The following is a 17,009-nucleotide window of genomic DNA, read 5'->3' on the forward strand; positions in this document are numbered from 1 at the left end:
ACTGCATCTCCTACATCCAACTATAACAGAGTGAATTATGGGAAAGGACATGTGCAGTAGATGCAACTCACATGACTCTGCACTGTCAATCATGCTGTCAGTCATGCTCTGAAAGACCCAATGGGAGGTGCCCTGGGGCTGGGGCACATTTCAAAAAAAATTTTTTTTTGATACTGAGGATCGAACTCAGGACCTTGTACTTTCAAGGCAACATTTCAAACTTTTAAACCTGTGCTCGTACCATTTTCCTTCCCAGGGGTGTGAGGCCACTCACTCTGAACGAATCTTCACCCTTTAAACTTCATTAAATTTGCTGTTCTTTCCTTACTGTTGACAGCCACGTCCAGTCCTTTGTTTGTGGTGCACAAGAACCTGGAAACCTGTCCTGGGACTCCCTCCCCATGGTAACCGTGAGGTGCTAGTGGACATAGTGTGAGCAGAGGCTCCAACTGTGCTTCTGTGCCTCGGTTTCCCCTCTAGCGCTTCTCCTGTTGCCACAAGGCCGCATGCCACGTTGTAGCCGCCAGCTACCTGGGCCCCCAAACAGACTTGGAATTGAGCTGTCCTGCCAGGGCTCGCTGCAGGAATGCGGGGCCCAAGGCAAAATGAAAGTGTGGGGCGCTGGCTGGAGGCAGGAAGTGAGTCTCCCCTCCCCCTGGCCTGCCACTCTAACCTCTGGTGGACAGGAAACCCCCAAGAGGTGGCGACTCCCCTGCTGGGACGTGCTTAGGGCCCGGATCTCGCTGGATCACACTGGACCTGACCAGCAAATGTGCCACAGCACTGCCAACCTGGGGCAGGGATGGCAACACTGAGTGTGACGCTGCTCCTCCTCTGCCTGTGACCTGTGAGGGCCGAGGGCAGCAGAGGCCAATGAACCCAAGCAGACCCCAGAGCCCATTCTGGGGATCAGAGGGCCGGGTCCATGGGAATCAGGGCTCTGAGCCCCAGCATGGGCTCCGCTGGGCCACAGATGTCATTTACAGAACTCAAATGTCCTAGACACCTCAGAGCACTACGGGCCAATGTGGAGCCAGTGACTGCAGACCTGCAGGCTCGAGGACTCCCCTGCCTGCTCCTCAGCTGCCAGGAGAAAATACCGTTGCTATGGTAAGCCACAGCACTTTGAGGTGCTTTGAGCAATTGCATTAATGTGGCAATAGCTGAATGATAAAAAATTACATTGAGGAATCAAAAAGCTCAGGATTTAAAGTTTTCTTTCCTTTCTGTTCTTTTCTCTCTCCTTCCTTCCTTCCTTCCTTCCTTCCTTTCTTTCTTTCTTTCTTTCTTTTTCTCTGAGACAGTGTCTTGCTCTGCAGTTCAGGCTGGCCTTGAGTTCTCTATGGAGCCCAGGCTGGCCTCAGACTTGTGGCAATCCTCCTGTCTCAGCCTCCTGAGTTCTGAGATTATAAGCATGCACTACCACGCCTGGCTTTAAAATACAGATTGCTTAAAATCACTCCTGCTTATTGCCTCCTCAGAAAGTCTTCCCACCCTCACTCCCTGCACCATCTAGCTCAGCTTGAGGCCTGCTGGTGCAGAGAGGACTGAAGGGCAGAGGATGAGACCAGCCAGTAGGATCGGGCACTGTCCACGTCAGTGCCGAGCAGGTCTGGGATGGCGGTGGAAGAGGACGCGGGAGGTGAACGGAGACCTGAGGTGGAAAGGCTTTCAGGCTGGTGGCACTGTGTCAGATGGCCTCGAGGGCACCATGGAAGGCAGTGTCACCTAGCGGCTGTGCAGCTGACTTACCTGGCGGCCGTGGGCATGGCAGGTGCCTCATCCTCCAGGCCTTCACGCCCTCCTCTAAATGGGGCCGTAACTACCTACTGTGGAATGTTCTCTTGAGAATCACATTGCTAATCCACGCAAAGGACGAGGCATGTTGCCTGTGACTTTGTAGGCACCTGATAAATATTAGCTGTTTATTACACAAGATGATAGAAGTTAGGTGCTTCTTATTCATCTCCTCTGCTGCTCGAATGAACTGCCACAAACTAAGTGGCTTAAAAATAGCAGAAATTCATTATCTCACAGATGCAGGGCACAGAAATCCCAAATTAAGGTGCAGGGTGCACTTCTTCCAGGGGCTCCAAGGGAGACTCCAGCCCTTGTCTCTTCCAGGTCCCAGCTGGCAGCTTTAGGTGTTCTTTGGCCATGGCCACATCGCTCCGATCTCTGCCTCTGTGATCATGTTGGCTCTCCAAGTATCCTCCTTGAATACTTGGCCTCAGGTTTGGAGCCCACCTGGATAATGCAAGCCGATATCCTCATCTCAAGATCCTCAATTATATCTGTGAAGAACTCTTTTCTTATAAAGTCCTGTCCATAGGTTCCAGGGATCAGGAAGTGGAAATGTATTGTCAGAGGCCATCATTCAGCCCAGAATGGTGCCCAAAGTTTCGGTGAGTGTCCTGGAAGCAACAGCTGGCAGGAAAAGGAAGAGTGTGGCAGGGCGAGATGACAGGGTGATCTGCAGTGATTGATGATTGGCACTCAGGAGGTGGGAAAGGTTGACTCACCCCCTAGCTGCACTGTGTGCTAACAGCAACACTTCCAGGTAGAGGGCTTAGTATGGCAAAGCCAGGTATCAGCAAAGGCAGAGGGAGAGGCAGTGCGGAGTGACAGACTGGAACCTAGAGCGCGTTACTGAGGGAGCAATGTATGCCATGCTCATCAGATGGACTAACACGGATGCAGCCAGTAGCAGAAGCTTCAGGTGAATAGAAGTATATAGGGGGAAGAGATGTAACTCCTAAACCTGCTGATATCTGAAATGCAAGTTCGTGTTCTCTAAAATCAAAGAGTGAATTCTAGGAACAATGGAGGTTAAGAGTAGGAAAAATTATTGGGAGAAAGAAAGCTTCTGCCTGAGAGAGACAGAAGGGGAACCAGAAAGTGGGTTGCCCGCCCACCCCACAGTTCAAAGGTGTTTTATACAGCACAGCCATGTGGTGAGGCGGGTACAAAGTGGGAGAAAACTACAAGACCCAGTGGAAATGTACAAGGTGGGCATGAGGTGGGAGAAAACCATGACCAACCAATGAGATTACAAGAACAGTCACCCAGGTGATATTGATTCAATGGGGGTCAAATGGGGGAGCAAGTCAAGTAGCAAGCGTACAAGGAATGTACAAGGTGGTAAGGGGGGTCAGGGTTCTTTCTTGGAAGATCTTTGTCCCCCACCCAGGTGATTGATACCTGTTTAGAATGTCAGTCACTGCTGTTCATCCTTCATGGGTGTGTAGTTTCTCTCCTTTTACAATGCTGGCCTTCAGTGAATGTGTCTTGGTTGTTCTCCATGTTGGCTCCTTCTAGGCTGGCTCTGTCTAAGTGCCTACAAGATACCTAATTAACTTTCCTATCTGTAATAGAAGGAGGAAACCTGAGAGGATGGATTGAGGTTGGAAGGCTACATCTGCTGAACTCCCAGCCAGAATGCTCACTGTCCTCTGCCAGGGTCTGCCCACCTTCCACGTACCTCACTGCTCTTGAGCTGACCTCACCGTACTCTGCAGAGCACATCTGTCCTTACAGGTCTCCATCCGCCCTCAGCCCCATGGCTGTGGGCTTGGTCTGTTCTGGTGTTGGGGAGTGGTGGAACCTTTTCTATTTCCTGCCATCTCGAATAGCATTACACAGTTTTACAGAGGAGAATGCGCTTTGCTTTCCAGAGTTGACACCTATCTCTGTCAATGTGAGGTTTAATATATCTACCTTACTCTTCTCAGACTTCATTACTCAAGACCAGTGTGCTAACAAGAGTGTTAACCAGCTCTGCAGGGAGGGATTAAGGTTTGCAGACAACGGTGCTATCAATTGAGATAAGTTATCACGTACTATTTGCATATGTAAAGGCCACCCTAAGAATACTCTGGCTTCTCATTTGTTGAATTAATATTTGGCAAGAAGAGAACAATTAAACTATTCTACAGAGGGAAATTTGCACAGCTTCAATGTCAGTAGTTAAGCTTTGTTTTAAATTGAAGCAGAAATTAAGAAGCATAGCATTACATAGGTCAAGAGGAGTGGGAAGGGCGTTTGAGGCAAGGAAAAGAGCACAGAAAGTGATTTTTAACCTTTTATTTGTGGAAGGTAAAAGTTCACGGACCCCTCTGAAGGTCTGGTGAACACTGGATTCTTTGTCCAGACAAACACACACAAGTACATATGTGTAACATCCCACACACATGCCTCAGGGGACACAGCCTCCCCTAAGCCCAGCCGTGAGCTCCTAAAGATATTCGAGGAAGCGAGACTCGGACTATGCAGAATCACCAGCACCACTGGAACAGGTGGCTAATACCGAAGAGAAGAGGAGATCGGAGACCAAGGGAAACCTGAAGAACCCCTCCAGCTTCTCTTGCTCTTAGTTGCTTGCTTTTGTCACCAGTGTAAAGGAACTAAGCAATACATTCCTGCTAGCTTTGCCACTGAAAACACCTCTGATGTATGGGTCACAGTGGCAACTGTTGCCCAAGTTGTTTTTCAGGGAGCTGGAGAGAGCTCAGAGCAGTGGAAACCACTGACCCTGCACTTGGTCCTGTGCACGTGTCCAGTGGGTAACTTTGACACCAGAGGGTCAAAACTCCACCCTCTGTGCACACTAACATTGCCACTTTCTGAGCATGGGTCTATAAGAGCCATGAAGCTCGATCACACATCTGTAGACTACTGATCACGTCATCTGTCCTTATCACCTTTCCTATCACCTTCCCATATGGCTCTCACCACCCTGCTTCTTTATCATAATTGATATAGGGGAGGAGATGCAACTCCTAAACCTGCTAGCTATCCGAAGTGCGAGTTGGTGCTCTCTAAGATCCTAGAATGAACTGTAGGAACAATGGAAGTTAAGAGTAGGAAAAATTTCCTGAGAAAGGAGTCTGCCTAAGAGAGACAGAAGGGGGACTGGAAAGTGGGTTGCCCGCTCACCCAACTTCTCAAAGGTGTTTTATGGGACAAAGCCACGAGGTGAGGTGGGTTCAAGGTGGGACAAAACTATAGTGAACTAGTAAGATTACAAGTACAGTTCCTTACTTAATACTGATCCAGTGAGAAATCACAAGGTGGGCAAAACTATGATCAACCAATACGATTATGACAAGTATAGTCACTTAGGTAATATTGATTAGATGGGGATCCAATGGGGAAGCAGGTCATATACCAAGCAGACAAGGAACTATGCAAGGGCTTTTGGTAAGAGATGGGTCAGGGATCTTTCCTGGGAGGTCTTGGTCCCCAACCCAGGTGACTGATGCCTATTTAGAATATCAATCACTGCTATTCATCTCTAGGGGAAGCTTAGGGGTGTAGTAGTTTCTCTCCTTCTACAATGCTGGCCTTCAGTGTATGTGTCTTCACTGTCCTCCATGTTGGCTGCTCCTGGGCCGGCCCTGTCTAACTGCCCACAAGATATCTAATTAACTTACCTATCTGCAATATAATTACCCCACTAGCTGCTGGTGAATAAGCTGTTTTTCTTTCACAGAACTTCATTTCAGTGATGGGTGTATTGCATGGCTGCAGAATGAGTTGGAAAACTAGATAAAAAGGCTTGAATACCAAGGTTAAGGGTCCATCACTGTAATCAGCAGTGGGATAGTGGGAGTTAAATATTCTGGGGAGGATACACACTAAAGACGAAGGAAGGTTTCCCAGAGTTTGATTAAGTCACCTCTGTGAACTTCAGTAGCCTCATTTGCAAAATGGGGACCATGCAGTGTCCCTACTCACAGGGCTGTTCCTGGGTCAGGGTGAGAACAAATTGAGATAACATGGTAAGGTGTTTGGTAAGCCTTCTGGGTTACTAAAGAATAAAATGATGTTTGTAGAAGATTGGATTGTAACTTTGTGGGTATACTCACTCATAGCCCTCCACTATGGGGCAGGGAACAGTTAATGTGGCTTGAGATTATGAGGGCAACAGAATGAGAAAGTCTATAATTATTAGAAAATAAACCAAATGAGATGAATGTATCATTTAAAAAATAAATGGTTATACTCCAGGTAGATTATTATCTTTTAATGTGAGTGGAAATGTCTTGAGTAGGATCATGAAGAAGATGGGAAATATTAATCCTACAAGTTCCCGGAGTATTCCAAAGATCTTTCTTCCAAAACCAGATGGTGAATGAATTAGACTCTCTGTGAATTATGGAATATTAAATTTTATAGCCAAACCAAATTGATGCCTTATGCCTGGAACCAATGCATGCCTGAATCTATTGGGAACAGCTTAGATTATCTCTACTACTGATTCATGAAAAAAGTTTTGGCAAATGGTCTAAGCAAGGAATCCAGCCAGGAACAGTGTTTGTCATACCAGATGTTCACCTTTTGGATGGTGAAATTCACCTGTCTTTTTCTAAAAACTGCCTAGTGGTCTATTAAATGGACCAGAGACATTTGTTAAACATAAATGGAGATGTCTTGTTTACCAAATGTAGATGAGCTGCTGGGACACTTTGGTTTGGTCCTAATAAACATTAAACTTACCCAAAAATTTAGTCTTTCAGAGTCACTTTATAAAAACCCACTTGGACATCCAAAGGTCAGTTAACTATTTGAAAGGAGAGAGGGAAACTGGCCCATTGCTATATTGGGAGGAAGAAGACATTATCAGAGGATGACAAAGACACAAGGGATGAGTTCATCTACTCTACACGACAGTAAATAAGAGATCTCCCCTTGTTTGGGGGCCACAGAGGGATCCTGGTAGCTTAAAACCAATGTGTTAACTCGCAAAAGTTAATTGGACTCAAAGTTTTGAAGATTGGACTTCCTCAGTTTACCCAACTATTCCATGCTCATCACCTAAGGTGTATGGGAAATATCACCTCCTTTGAGCAGCTCCTCTGCTCTCAAGTCCCCCTCTGGACACACTGTCACATTGCCCTGCTTCCTGCTCACTGACTCTGGTACAGCTAGTTGCTCAGGGTCTGCCTCTCGCCAAGGGGGATGTGAGCCCCGTGACAGGCCCTGCCGTTCTTCCTCACTGCCCCTGGGACATGTGTGACCCACATTTGTTAACTGAGTGAATTCGAGGAGCTTTTGAAATATTGAAGCAAACTCTAACTTGCTTACTCCTGAATCCAAGGGATCCCACTTTTTATTCTGCAAAGACTTTGGATTTCACTCTCACAGTGTATCTCCATGTTTCACTGTGCTATCCTGCTTCAGAATTTCAATGGCCTCTGAAATGTTTTGCCTGCTTTGGGTCACCATCCACTCCAGGCCATTCGGTAATCTCCCACCAGATCTGTTTTCTATTTGTGCTCAAGAAGCAAAGCCATTATTCTGAGTCTCAAGTCCCCTCCTCCGTGTTCTCATTTCCTTGCCTCTTCTTTATGATCTCGTTGATTGAGACCTGTCAAGAACTCCTCCCTTTCTCATACAGAACCTGCATTTTCTTGCCCTCAAAAGTGGTTCTGTTGCTTGCTCAGGTATTTTAGATAACTTCTAGCACTGAGCTCAAATCTCTTCCAAGAAGACTTCACTAAACTAAAAGTGACTCCACTTTATTACACTTTTCCAACACTTTGCCACTTTCTTATGAAATACTTTACATAAATATTTGATCTCTCCCACTAGATCATGATATCCCTAAGGGCGGAGAGAAAATCCTAGCCATCTTTGCCTCCTACAGCACACTTAGCACTACTCAGCCTTATAACCAGAGTGTATTAATGAGATCTCCATCACTGAGACAAAGTACCTGAGATAATAAATTTAAAAAGAGGAAAAGTTTATTTTGGCTCATGGTTCCAGAGGTTTCAGTCCATGGTCACTGGGCCATATTGCTTTGGGTCTGTGGCCTCATAATGCATTGTAGCAGAGGAGGCCTGTTCAGCTCATGGCAAAGAGAGTAAAAGGAGAGGTGGAGTCCCAATATCCCCTTTGAGGCCATGCCCTTTGACTGGAAGACCTCACACTAGGGCTTATTTTTAAAGTTTCCACTACTTTCCAATAGTATTATGGGCTGGGACCCAAACCAAACACAGGGATGGGTCCTTGATGGATACTTACAGCAAGAAGATACTTGATATGAATCATGGAATGAAGGGCCATTTCTGAGTTCTTGTTTTGGTTCCATTTTACTTTAAGGCCAGGAAAGTACAAAACATCCTTCAGTAATGCGAGTCCTGATTATTACCGAGGGAAGAAATCTGTCTCCTATTTGAAGACTTGGCTGGCTATGGATTGTGGTTTGGTTGGTAAAAACAATCAGATAAGACTTTACAGTTTACAACAGCCTTTCACTGGCTTCTCTACCTCAGATCTCCCAACCTTAGGAGGCGAGCAGGTGTGTCGTAGGTGTCTCCACTGAATGGCTGAGAAAACTGAGACCCAGAAAGGGGAAATGACATGAATTTCAACGGCCTGGTGGGTGAGGGGACAGATATTCAGGTCCTGTGATTGCAGACTGCTTGCGGGTGCTCCTGTTGTCCAGCCCTTGTCTCAGGCCAAGGGGGCTGAGATGGGCCAGTCTGATATATTTGTTCTACGCTGTTTAGAGATGGCCCTAGAAACTATGATTTCTACATGAGCTTTCATCCTTGGTGAGAAAGACTGAAAATAAATGAATTAATCCTTCAGTTTAAGAAGTTGGAATAGAGAAAAATGTCAGAAAGTAGCAACTTGATTAGACAGTGATTTTGACATTTCCTAAATGAAGTGAACAGGGCCCTTTTTTGTGCTGTGAGCGGGTGAGGCTTAGGAGCCTTTGTGTCTGATTCTTGTCTCCTAGAAGCAATGTGCCATGACTGGGTGTGGTCTGCCCACCAGACTCCATGTGTTAGAAGCGTGGGTGGTGATGCTGAGAGGTGGTGAGACCTTGAAAAGGTAAGATCTGATGGGAGGTAGTTGGGCGCCACACTTGGGATTAATGCGGGTGTCAGGGCGCTGGATTAGTTCCGTAGGCAATGGGTTGCTCTAAAGTGACTTTGGCTGTTTTCTCTATTTTCTCTCTCGCTTCCTCTTTGGGCAAGTGACCTCTCTTTCTTCCACATACTCTCTGGACAGTCTGTCTACCTTGAGGCCCTCACCAGGAGCCAGTAACAGCACTATGCTCTTTGACCTCCAAAACCATGAGCTGAAATGACTCTTTTCTTTCTAAAGGAACCAATCTCAGATATTTTGTTACAGCAACAGGAAATGTACTAAGCCAGTGTGTCCCTAGCAGCAGGAGATAAAGCGAATTCGGACATTAGACCTGGATTCAAATTGCAGCTCTACCACCTGCTGGCTGTCTGGCTTGGGGAAAATTACTTGTTGGCGCCTACATTCTCTTATCTGTAGATTAAATAGTCACTGCAATCCTGTTTCAGGTGCTATAAATCAATTATTCTGTTCCATTCTCCCCCAGTCCTCAGAAGCAGATTTTATTTTATACCTTTGAAAGTAGGATTGATTCCTCCCTCACTCTACGGACAAGAAATGGGTTCAGGCAGGTAAAAAGCCAGTACCAAGAGGTTACCAAGAATATTAACCCTAATCCACTCACTGACTATCAAGTATTCCAGCTCCCATCTATATAACCAGATTATAAAGCCCATCCCAATCTGGTTCATGTGATGGCAGAGATGGAAATGTTGTTGGAAGTGTCAGGATGATATTAATCAAACCCCTGCTCATTTAATACCTTGTATCCAGGTACCTGTATTTCTTTAAACTATGTTGAATGATAAACCCTGTTTAATGATGATGAATAGTCAAGTTTATGTTTATACTTAGGGTTCTTTTTTAAGAAAGGATTTTTTTACCATTTTGAAAATGAGCTAGAGCCAAGCAGCACCTTCCACCCGGTGGCAGCAGATCCCACTGGCTGGGAGAGCCCGAGGGAAGCCGAGAAAGAGCTTTTGATGTCTTGCTTTTGCAAAAACAAACCTATAAATGAGGATTCATATCATGAGCACAGCAGTGAGCTTCATTACAACCGGTGTCAATACTTAATAGAGAGTTATAGGAGTTAATCAAGTAAAACAAATCCTGGAAGAAAATATTGTACAAAAATTATTGATGGGTCTAAGAAATCTCAGAAGTGTATTTTCAAAGAATATTTCCATCACATTTTCTTATCCCTTTTAATGATCATTCTGGGATCAATACCCTTGGATGGACACTCATGGCAGGAGACCATGGAACGTTACTGAGGACAGAGGACTCTGAGGACCTCACAGAAGGCGGAGCCACCAGGCGCAGAGGACCAAGACTCAGCCCTGATTTTGAGTCTTTGATCTGCCCCTTCTTAGCTGTGTTACCTTCAACCAATGTCTCATGCCCTTGGGACTCTGTGCTTCTTCTCCAAATTATTTCCTGGTCCTCTAAGCAAAAGGGAGGAGCTAGGAGCCGCCTCGGGACTGATGCTGGCCAAAGTGATGTCCAAAGGAGGTTCATCAGCCACAGTGGAAGCCTCGTCTGCTCCTGCCCTCTCTTTTTCCTGCCTGCTTGAAGAAGAGGCTCTGAAGGCCTCCAGGAGGACAGAGCCACAGGTGGAAGGGCCTGGGTCCTGAAATGCCATGGCAAAGGCTGCCACAGCAAACATGGGTCTGTGCACATGACTTAGGTGAACAGGCAATGCACTTTATTGTGCTGAGTCACTGGTAGTTTGTGGCTCACTTATTACTGCAACTAGAGCCAAGTTTACAAATTCAGATTTGTCCATACCACAAGGGATGATAACAACCCTTATACCAGGGGTTCTAAAGATCAGCAAATAATGTGTAGGATATCAGTTTATAAATTTTACAAATCCTCTTCGTTGATCTGTTTAGTCAGCCCGGTTGCAGACTTACCGGCTTTCCACTAGCTCCATCATGGACAAAACTCCTATCCCAGTGAGCACCACCCTTCCCATCTGTACTTCTCCCTGGTGGAGGCTACAGAGCAGGTTGTGAGACCAAGAATAGCATCAGAAAACAGACTATTCTCACATCTAGGTGTTCGTTGCATTTTTTTCTATTTTGCCACCTGGAATTTTCCCTCCAACTGATTCTTCTTTTCTGGTAACAGAAAAGATGGCATACTGCTAATTTCAGAATATGGATTGTCCCCTTGAAAACTTACGTTGACATTTGATTTTCAGTGTAGCAGTGTTGAAAGGGGATTGGGTCATCCATTTGTGGGTTAATAAAATAGTAGACGAATGGGTTACTATGGGAAGTAACTTTATTACAAAAGCAAGCGCTCTCTAACACACATGCTCTGACTCACATGGGAAGCCCTCTGCCACATTGTAGCAAGAAGTCCTCACCAGAATCTGCCACTATGCTCTTGAATTTCCCAGCTTCTACAACCATGAGCTAAATAAACCTTGTTAGGGTTGAAATCTAAATTGTCTTCTGAAAGAAGTCTCATGTGAGAAATGATGAAGCTTTTGAAAGACAATTAGGTCACTGTGCTATGTGCGTTGATGGATTAATGCACTTATGAGTTTATAGCTGAATGTGCTGTTAGGAGGTGGGGTCTGACTGGGAGGGCTGGGTCACTGGAAGCGTGACTTGAAAGAGTGTATTCTTGTTCCTGATTTACCCCATCTTCCTCCCTCTCTCTGCTTCCTTGCTGCCATGGGTTGAGCAACTTTCCTCCACCATGCCCTTCCAAAGTGACATCTCTGCCTGTGTACCAGCCTACCATGGACTGAACTCTTTGAAACTGTGTTTCGAAGACTGTGGGGCAGATCAAAGACTCCAACACAAACCTCTCCTTTTGTGAGATCCAGGTACCAGGCATTTTCTTACAGCAATGGAAAGTGAATAATATAAACCTCTATTGTTTATAAATTTCCTAGTTGCAGGCATTCTGCTTTAACAACAGAAAATAGACAAAGATGCCTATTATGGAAAATTTGAGCATAATTTTTTAGAATGAAAATATTCACCCATTGAAGATTAAAATTACTGATATCTTGGTATGTTCCTCCTTGTATTTCTTAAGGTAAATATATTTTTTTACCATAGTTGAGAAACAAACACAATTTGGTGTCTTGTATCATATTTTACTTTTATCATAAGCTTATTATTGTGAAAAGCTCTTTATGGCCATTGCTTTCAGGAGTTCCATGCTATTCCATTGCACAATTGTTCCATAATTTTCCTTAGGTTGTTTCTAGTTTTTCAGTGTTGTAAGAAGTACTACAGTAAATATATTTCTATACTTTCTATTGCGTACTTTGCAGTTTGAATTATGCAAGGTTGTTCAGTTTGGGGGCTGGGTAATATGTACAAATCTACTGCATTTTTCAGGCACAACCTGGTTTCTGGATTGTAACAGCAATCATGGGCTTCAAGGGGGCCTGCAGAGGGTAACCAAAATTCTTACAGACTGGAGGGAAGTCTTTGCAGCTTTAGGTAGAGGAAAACAGCTGTCTGTTTTCTGTTTGTTTATTTTGAGGCAGGGTCTCACTCTGTAATTCAGGCTGGCTTGGAACTCACTATGTAGCCCAGGCTGGCCTTGAATTTGCAGCAACCCTCCTGCCTCAGACTCCCATGTGCTGGGATCACAGGCATGCGCCACCACACGTGGTAAACACAGCTGTCTGACCATGAGGGATGAAATAGTTAATTTTTAGGTGTCAACTTGCCTAGGTTAAGCAATCCTCAGATAGCTGGTAAAACATTATTTCTTGATGTGCCTGTGAAGATGTTTTCCTAAGAGATGGGTGCTTGAATCAGTGGACCAAGTAGAAAAGATCCACCCTTCCCCAGTATGGATGGCACCATTCAATAAGTGGAGGACCTGAATAGAAGAAAAAGGCAAGAAAAGGAGAATCCCCCCATCTCTGTCAATGTGTGTGTGTGTGTGTGTGTGTGTGTGTGTGTGTGTGTCTGCCTGTCTGTTTGTCTTTCTCAACTCTTACAGTCATCTTCTTCTGCCCTTGGACATCAGAACTCTGGGTTCTATGGCCTTTGTACCAGTAGCTCCCCAGGTTTTAGGTCTTTGGACATGGACTGAGCCCAGCTACTGACTTCTCTGGTTCTCCACCTTGTAGATAGCCATTGTGAGATTTCTCAGCCTCTATAATTGTTATGACTTATATCTAGATGTTCCCTCAAAACCTCATGTGGTCATAGGTAGAGCTTTTCAGAGGTGGCTGGATCTAGGGTGTGTGATGCTAGGATTCAGTGTGTGCTGCTGGGATAAGGATGTGTGATTACTAAATTAGTCCACTGATTGGTTTGGCATAGTTTTGGGTGTGGATAATGAGAAAGCCCATCCTGGGTCTGGGTGGCACCACCCAAAGGGAGGGTTGTCTAGAGGGGATAAAAGAAAGAGTCAGGTGGCTGCTTCTTCTTTGCTACTTTGTAGCTTGCTGCCTTGCTGCTGTCTGCCTGCCATGGACTGCTCCTCCTCTGCAATGTCCCTCTGGCACCCTATCTTGGAGCCAGCCAACTATGAATTGAAACCTCTGCAAACTGTGAGCTAGAGTAAACCTTTCCTCCTTTACCTTTTTTTTTTTTTTTTTTTGGTACCAGAGATCGAACTCAGGACCTTGCACTTGCAAGGCAGAGCAGTGGAACCACTGAGCTAAATCCCTGGCCCCCTCCTTTAACTTTGGGTGTCAGGTATTTTGTCTCACCAATGAGAAAAGTAACTAAGACAATAATCATATGAACAAATTCCCCTAATAATTCTCTTCTGTATAAGTATCTCTATATCTACCTAGTACTTTATTGATTCTGTCCCTCTGAAGAACTTCAGTCAATACAAGGGACAATGGAAGAATCCTTCCCTCTTGTTCTCTGTACCATTCATCCATTCCCCCTTTCTTAGGAGAGTCTTGGGATTATGTCTCATGAGCCAATGGCTGCACTGTAGGGTCAGACAAACACACTTTTTGAAATTTTATTTTGTTTTTTTCTTTGTAACTGAGCATTTTCATTGAGACAGAATTAACATACACAAAATTCAGTATTTAAAATTGTACAATTCAATGAATTTAATATAATCACAGTTGTCCAACTATCACTACTAATTCCAGAACATTTTCACCCATTGAAAGCCCACTAGTTGTCACTCCCCACCCTCTCCCCCCTCACCACTCAGCTCCTGGTAACCACTGGTCTACTTTCTGCCTCTATGGATTATCTATTTAGACTTCATAAAAATGGACTCTATAGTATGTGGCCTTTTGTGTCTGATTTCATTTAGTATCATGTCTTCAAAGGTCATCCATGTTATATGTATTGGTACTTCATTCTTTTTATGTCTGAATAATATTCCATTGTATGGATATATTACATTTAGTTTATCCATTTATCATTTTATGAATATTTGAGTTGCTTCTGTTTTTTGACTATTGTGAATAATCCTAACCTGGACATTTGTGCACAAGCTGTTGTGTGGATACAGATTTCTAATTCTCTTGGGTGTTTGTCTAGGGGCACAATTTCTGTTTAACTCCAAGTTTAACTCACTGAATAATAGCCAAACCATTTTCCAATGGGAAATGCCATTTTATATTTCCCCCAGCAGTGCATGAAGGTTCCAAAGTCTCCAAATCTTCTCCAACTGTTATTTGCCCATTATTTTCATTATATTCATTCTAGAAGATGTGAAGTAACATCCTACTGTTGTTCTGATTTACATTTTGAATATCATTTTTATTGCATATTGGCCATGCATTCTTTGATATACATTTGCATATCATTTCTGTCTATTCAAATCCTTTGCCCACTTAAAAATTTTATTAGTCCTTTGTTGTTAAGTTGTAAGAGTTCTTTCTTTCTTTCTTTGTTTTGTTTTGTTTTGTTTTTTGGGACAAGGTCTCACTAGGTAGCCCAGGCTGGCCTCGAACTTGTGGTGATCATCCTGCCTCAGCCTCCCGAATGCTGGGAAGAGTTTTTATTTAGGATGACTATGAGACCCTTTTTTGAAGATATTTTCTCCCATTCTGTGGGTTTATTTTCACTTTCTTAATATTTCCTTTTGCAACATAAAAATTTAAATTTTGATGAAGTCTGCTTTATCTGTTCTTTCTTCTGTTGCTAATGCTTTTGGCATTTTGTTTAGGAAACCATCGCCAATGAAGCCACAGGTTTAGTTTTGTTTTCTTCTAAGAGTTGCATAGTCTTAGCACTTACACCTAAGTCTCTGATTTATTTTGGGCTAAATTTGTATGTGATGTGTGTATAGGTCATTGTTTTACATGTAGATATCCAATTATCCTAAAATAATTTACTGGGAACTCTTCTTTCTCCATTGAATTGTCTTGAAATCTTTGTCAAAAACCAATTAATTACAAATATACACCTTTGTCTCTGCATCCTCAATATATGTTTTTCCTTATGCCAGTTCCCTCATTGCCTTAACTCCTGCCAGTGTGTCATGTTTTGAAATTGGAAAGTCTCTGTCTTCTAACTTTGTTCTTTTTCAAGATTCTCTTGACTGTTCTGGGTCCTTTGAAGTTGTCAATGAATTTAAAAGTCAGGTTGTCAATTCATGCAAAAAAAAATGTGGATGGGACCTACAGATTACATCAAATCTGTAGATTAAGTCAGGGAGTATTGCTATTATCTTACTTACTTTTCTCATTGCTGAATCAAAATACTTGGTGCCCAAAGTAAAAGTAGCAAAGGTTTATTTTTGCTCACAGATTGCAGAGGTTTCAGTTCATAGTTGGCTGGCTCCAAGGCAGGGTGGCAGAAGGACACGGCAGAGGGGAACAGTCCATGGCAGGTAGACAGCAGAAGATAGCAAGCAGCAACAGTTACTCAACTCACATAAGCAACAATTATTAGATTTCTCTGTAGTGTAGGACACTCCTATTCCCTGAATTCTTTGTAAAGTGGTGTGCTTTGCCTTGCAAAAAGGCGAGTGAATAGGTGACAGAAAGATTCAGGGTTCTTGGATGACTATGCCCCTGGTGCGCCTAATGATCTTCCATTGGCTGCCAGCTGTCTCAGAGCCAGCCTGGGGATCAAGCTCCCTGAACATGAACCAGCAGGGGACAGAGCCCATCCAGACCACAGCAGTGTCCAATGCTTCAGAAGTACTAAATCCCTCAGAATCTTTGTCCTGATCTTACAGTGTCGACACAATCCAGGTGTCCATGTGACCTCATGTGCTTGAGTTTGTCATAGAACTCAACTTACTTTTAATTATTTAATTTTTTTGAGACAAGTTCCAGCTGTATAGTTATGGCTGGTCTTGAACTCACTATGTAGCCCAGGCTGGCCTCAAACTCACAGCAATCCACCTTCCTCAGCCTCCTGAGTGCTGGGATTACAAGCATGTGCCACCATGCCCAGCCTGAAATCAATACGTGCCCAAGGTCAGTCTGCCAGCTGCAGTCACCTGCACCAACACATCCCCCTCCTCCCTCCATACTGCCCCTGCCTCTCCTCTCCCTCATTTCTGTAGTCCTTCTGTTATAGGAAATAATACTGGAGCTGAAATATGAAATATTATATCTCCCAACCTGTTAGCTGTATGATATGCTGAGCTCTTGTTCTCCAGAAATGGAAGAATGAGTCCTCGGGACAACGGAGGTTGAGAGCAGGAAGATATTTATTGGTAGGAAAGCTCCTGAGGAGCAGGAGGGGGACCCGAGAGGGTAGCCCGGGACCCCACTTTATAAAGGAGCTTTATAGGGTGAGACCCATGTGGGTCCAACGTGGGCCAAGGCATGAACACCCAGTAAGGTTACAAGCACAGCCACTTCAGTAACGGTGTCCACTGGGGAAACAAGTCACGTAACAAGCGTGGATGCAAAACACAAAGATTCTCCTAGGAGGTGGTGGGTCCAGAGGTCTCTGCACCCACCCGGGTGGCTGATGTCTATCTAGACTTCCTTAGGCCCAGTGTCTGTTCTTTGAGGAAGTATGCAGGTCTGGTCATCTTGTCTTTATCTTGAGGCCTGGTTTTCAGCCAGTGTGTCTCTGGTGCAGCTGTGGTGTGTTTCACTTTTGTCTTGACCCTCTTGAGGACCTAGCCCTGACTGCCTGTAATGTTTCTACCTAGCTCATCTACCTATAATACTTTCCCTTGTGTCACCAGATCCAGGTAAG

Source organism: Heterocephalus glaber, unplaced genomic scaffold, assembly GCF_053883595.1.
Source record: "Heterocephalus glaber isolate CG9 unplaced genomic scaffold, H.glaber_assembly_v1.0 deba00001472, whole genome shotgun sequence".
Lineage (NCBI taxonomy): Eukaryota > Metazoa > Chordata > Mammalia > Rodentia > Bathyergidae > Heterocephalus > Heterocephalus glaber.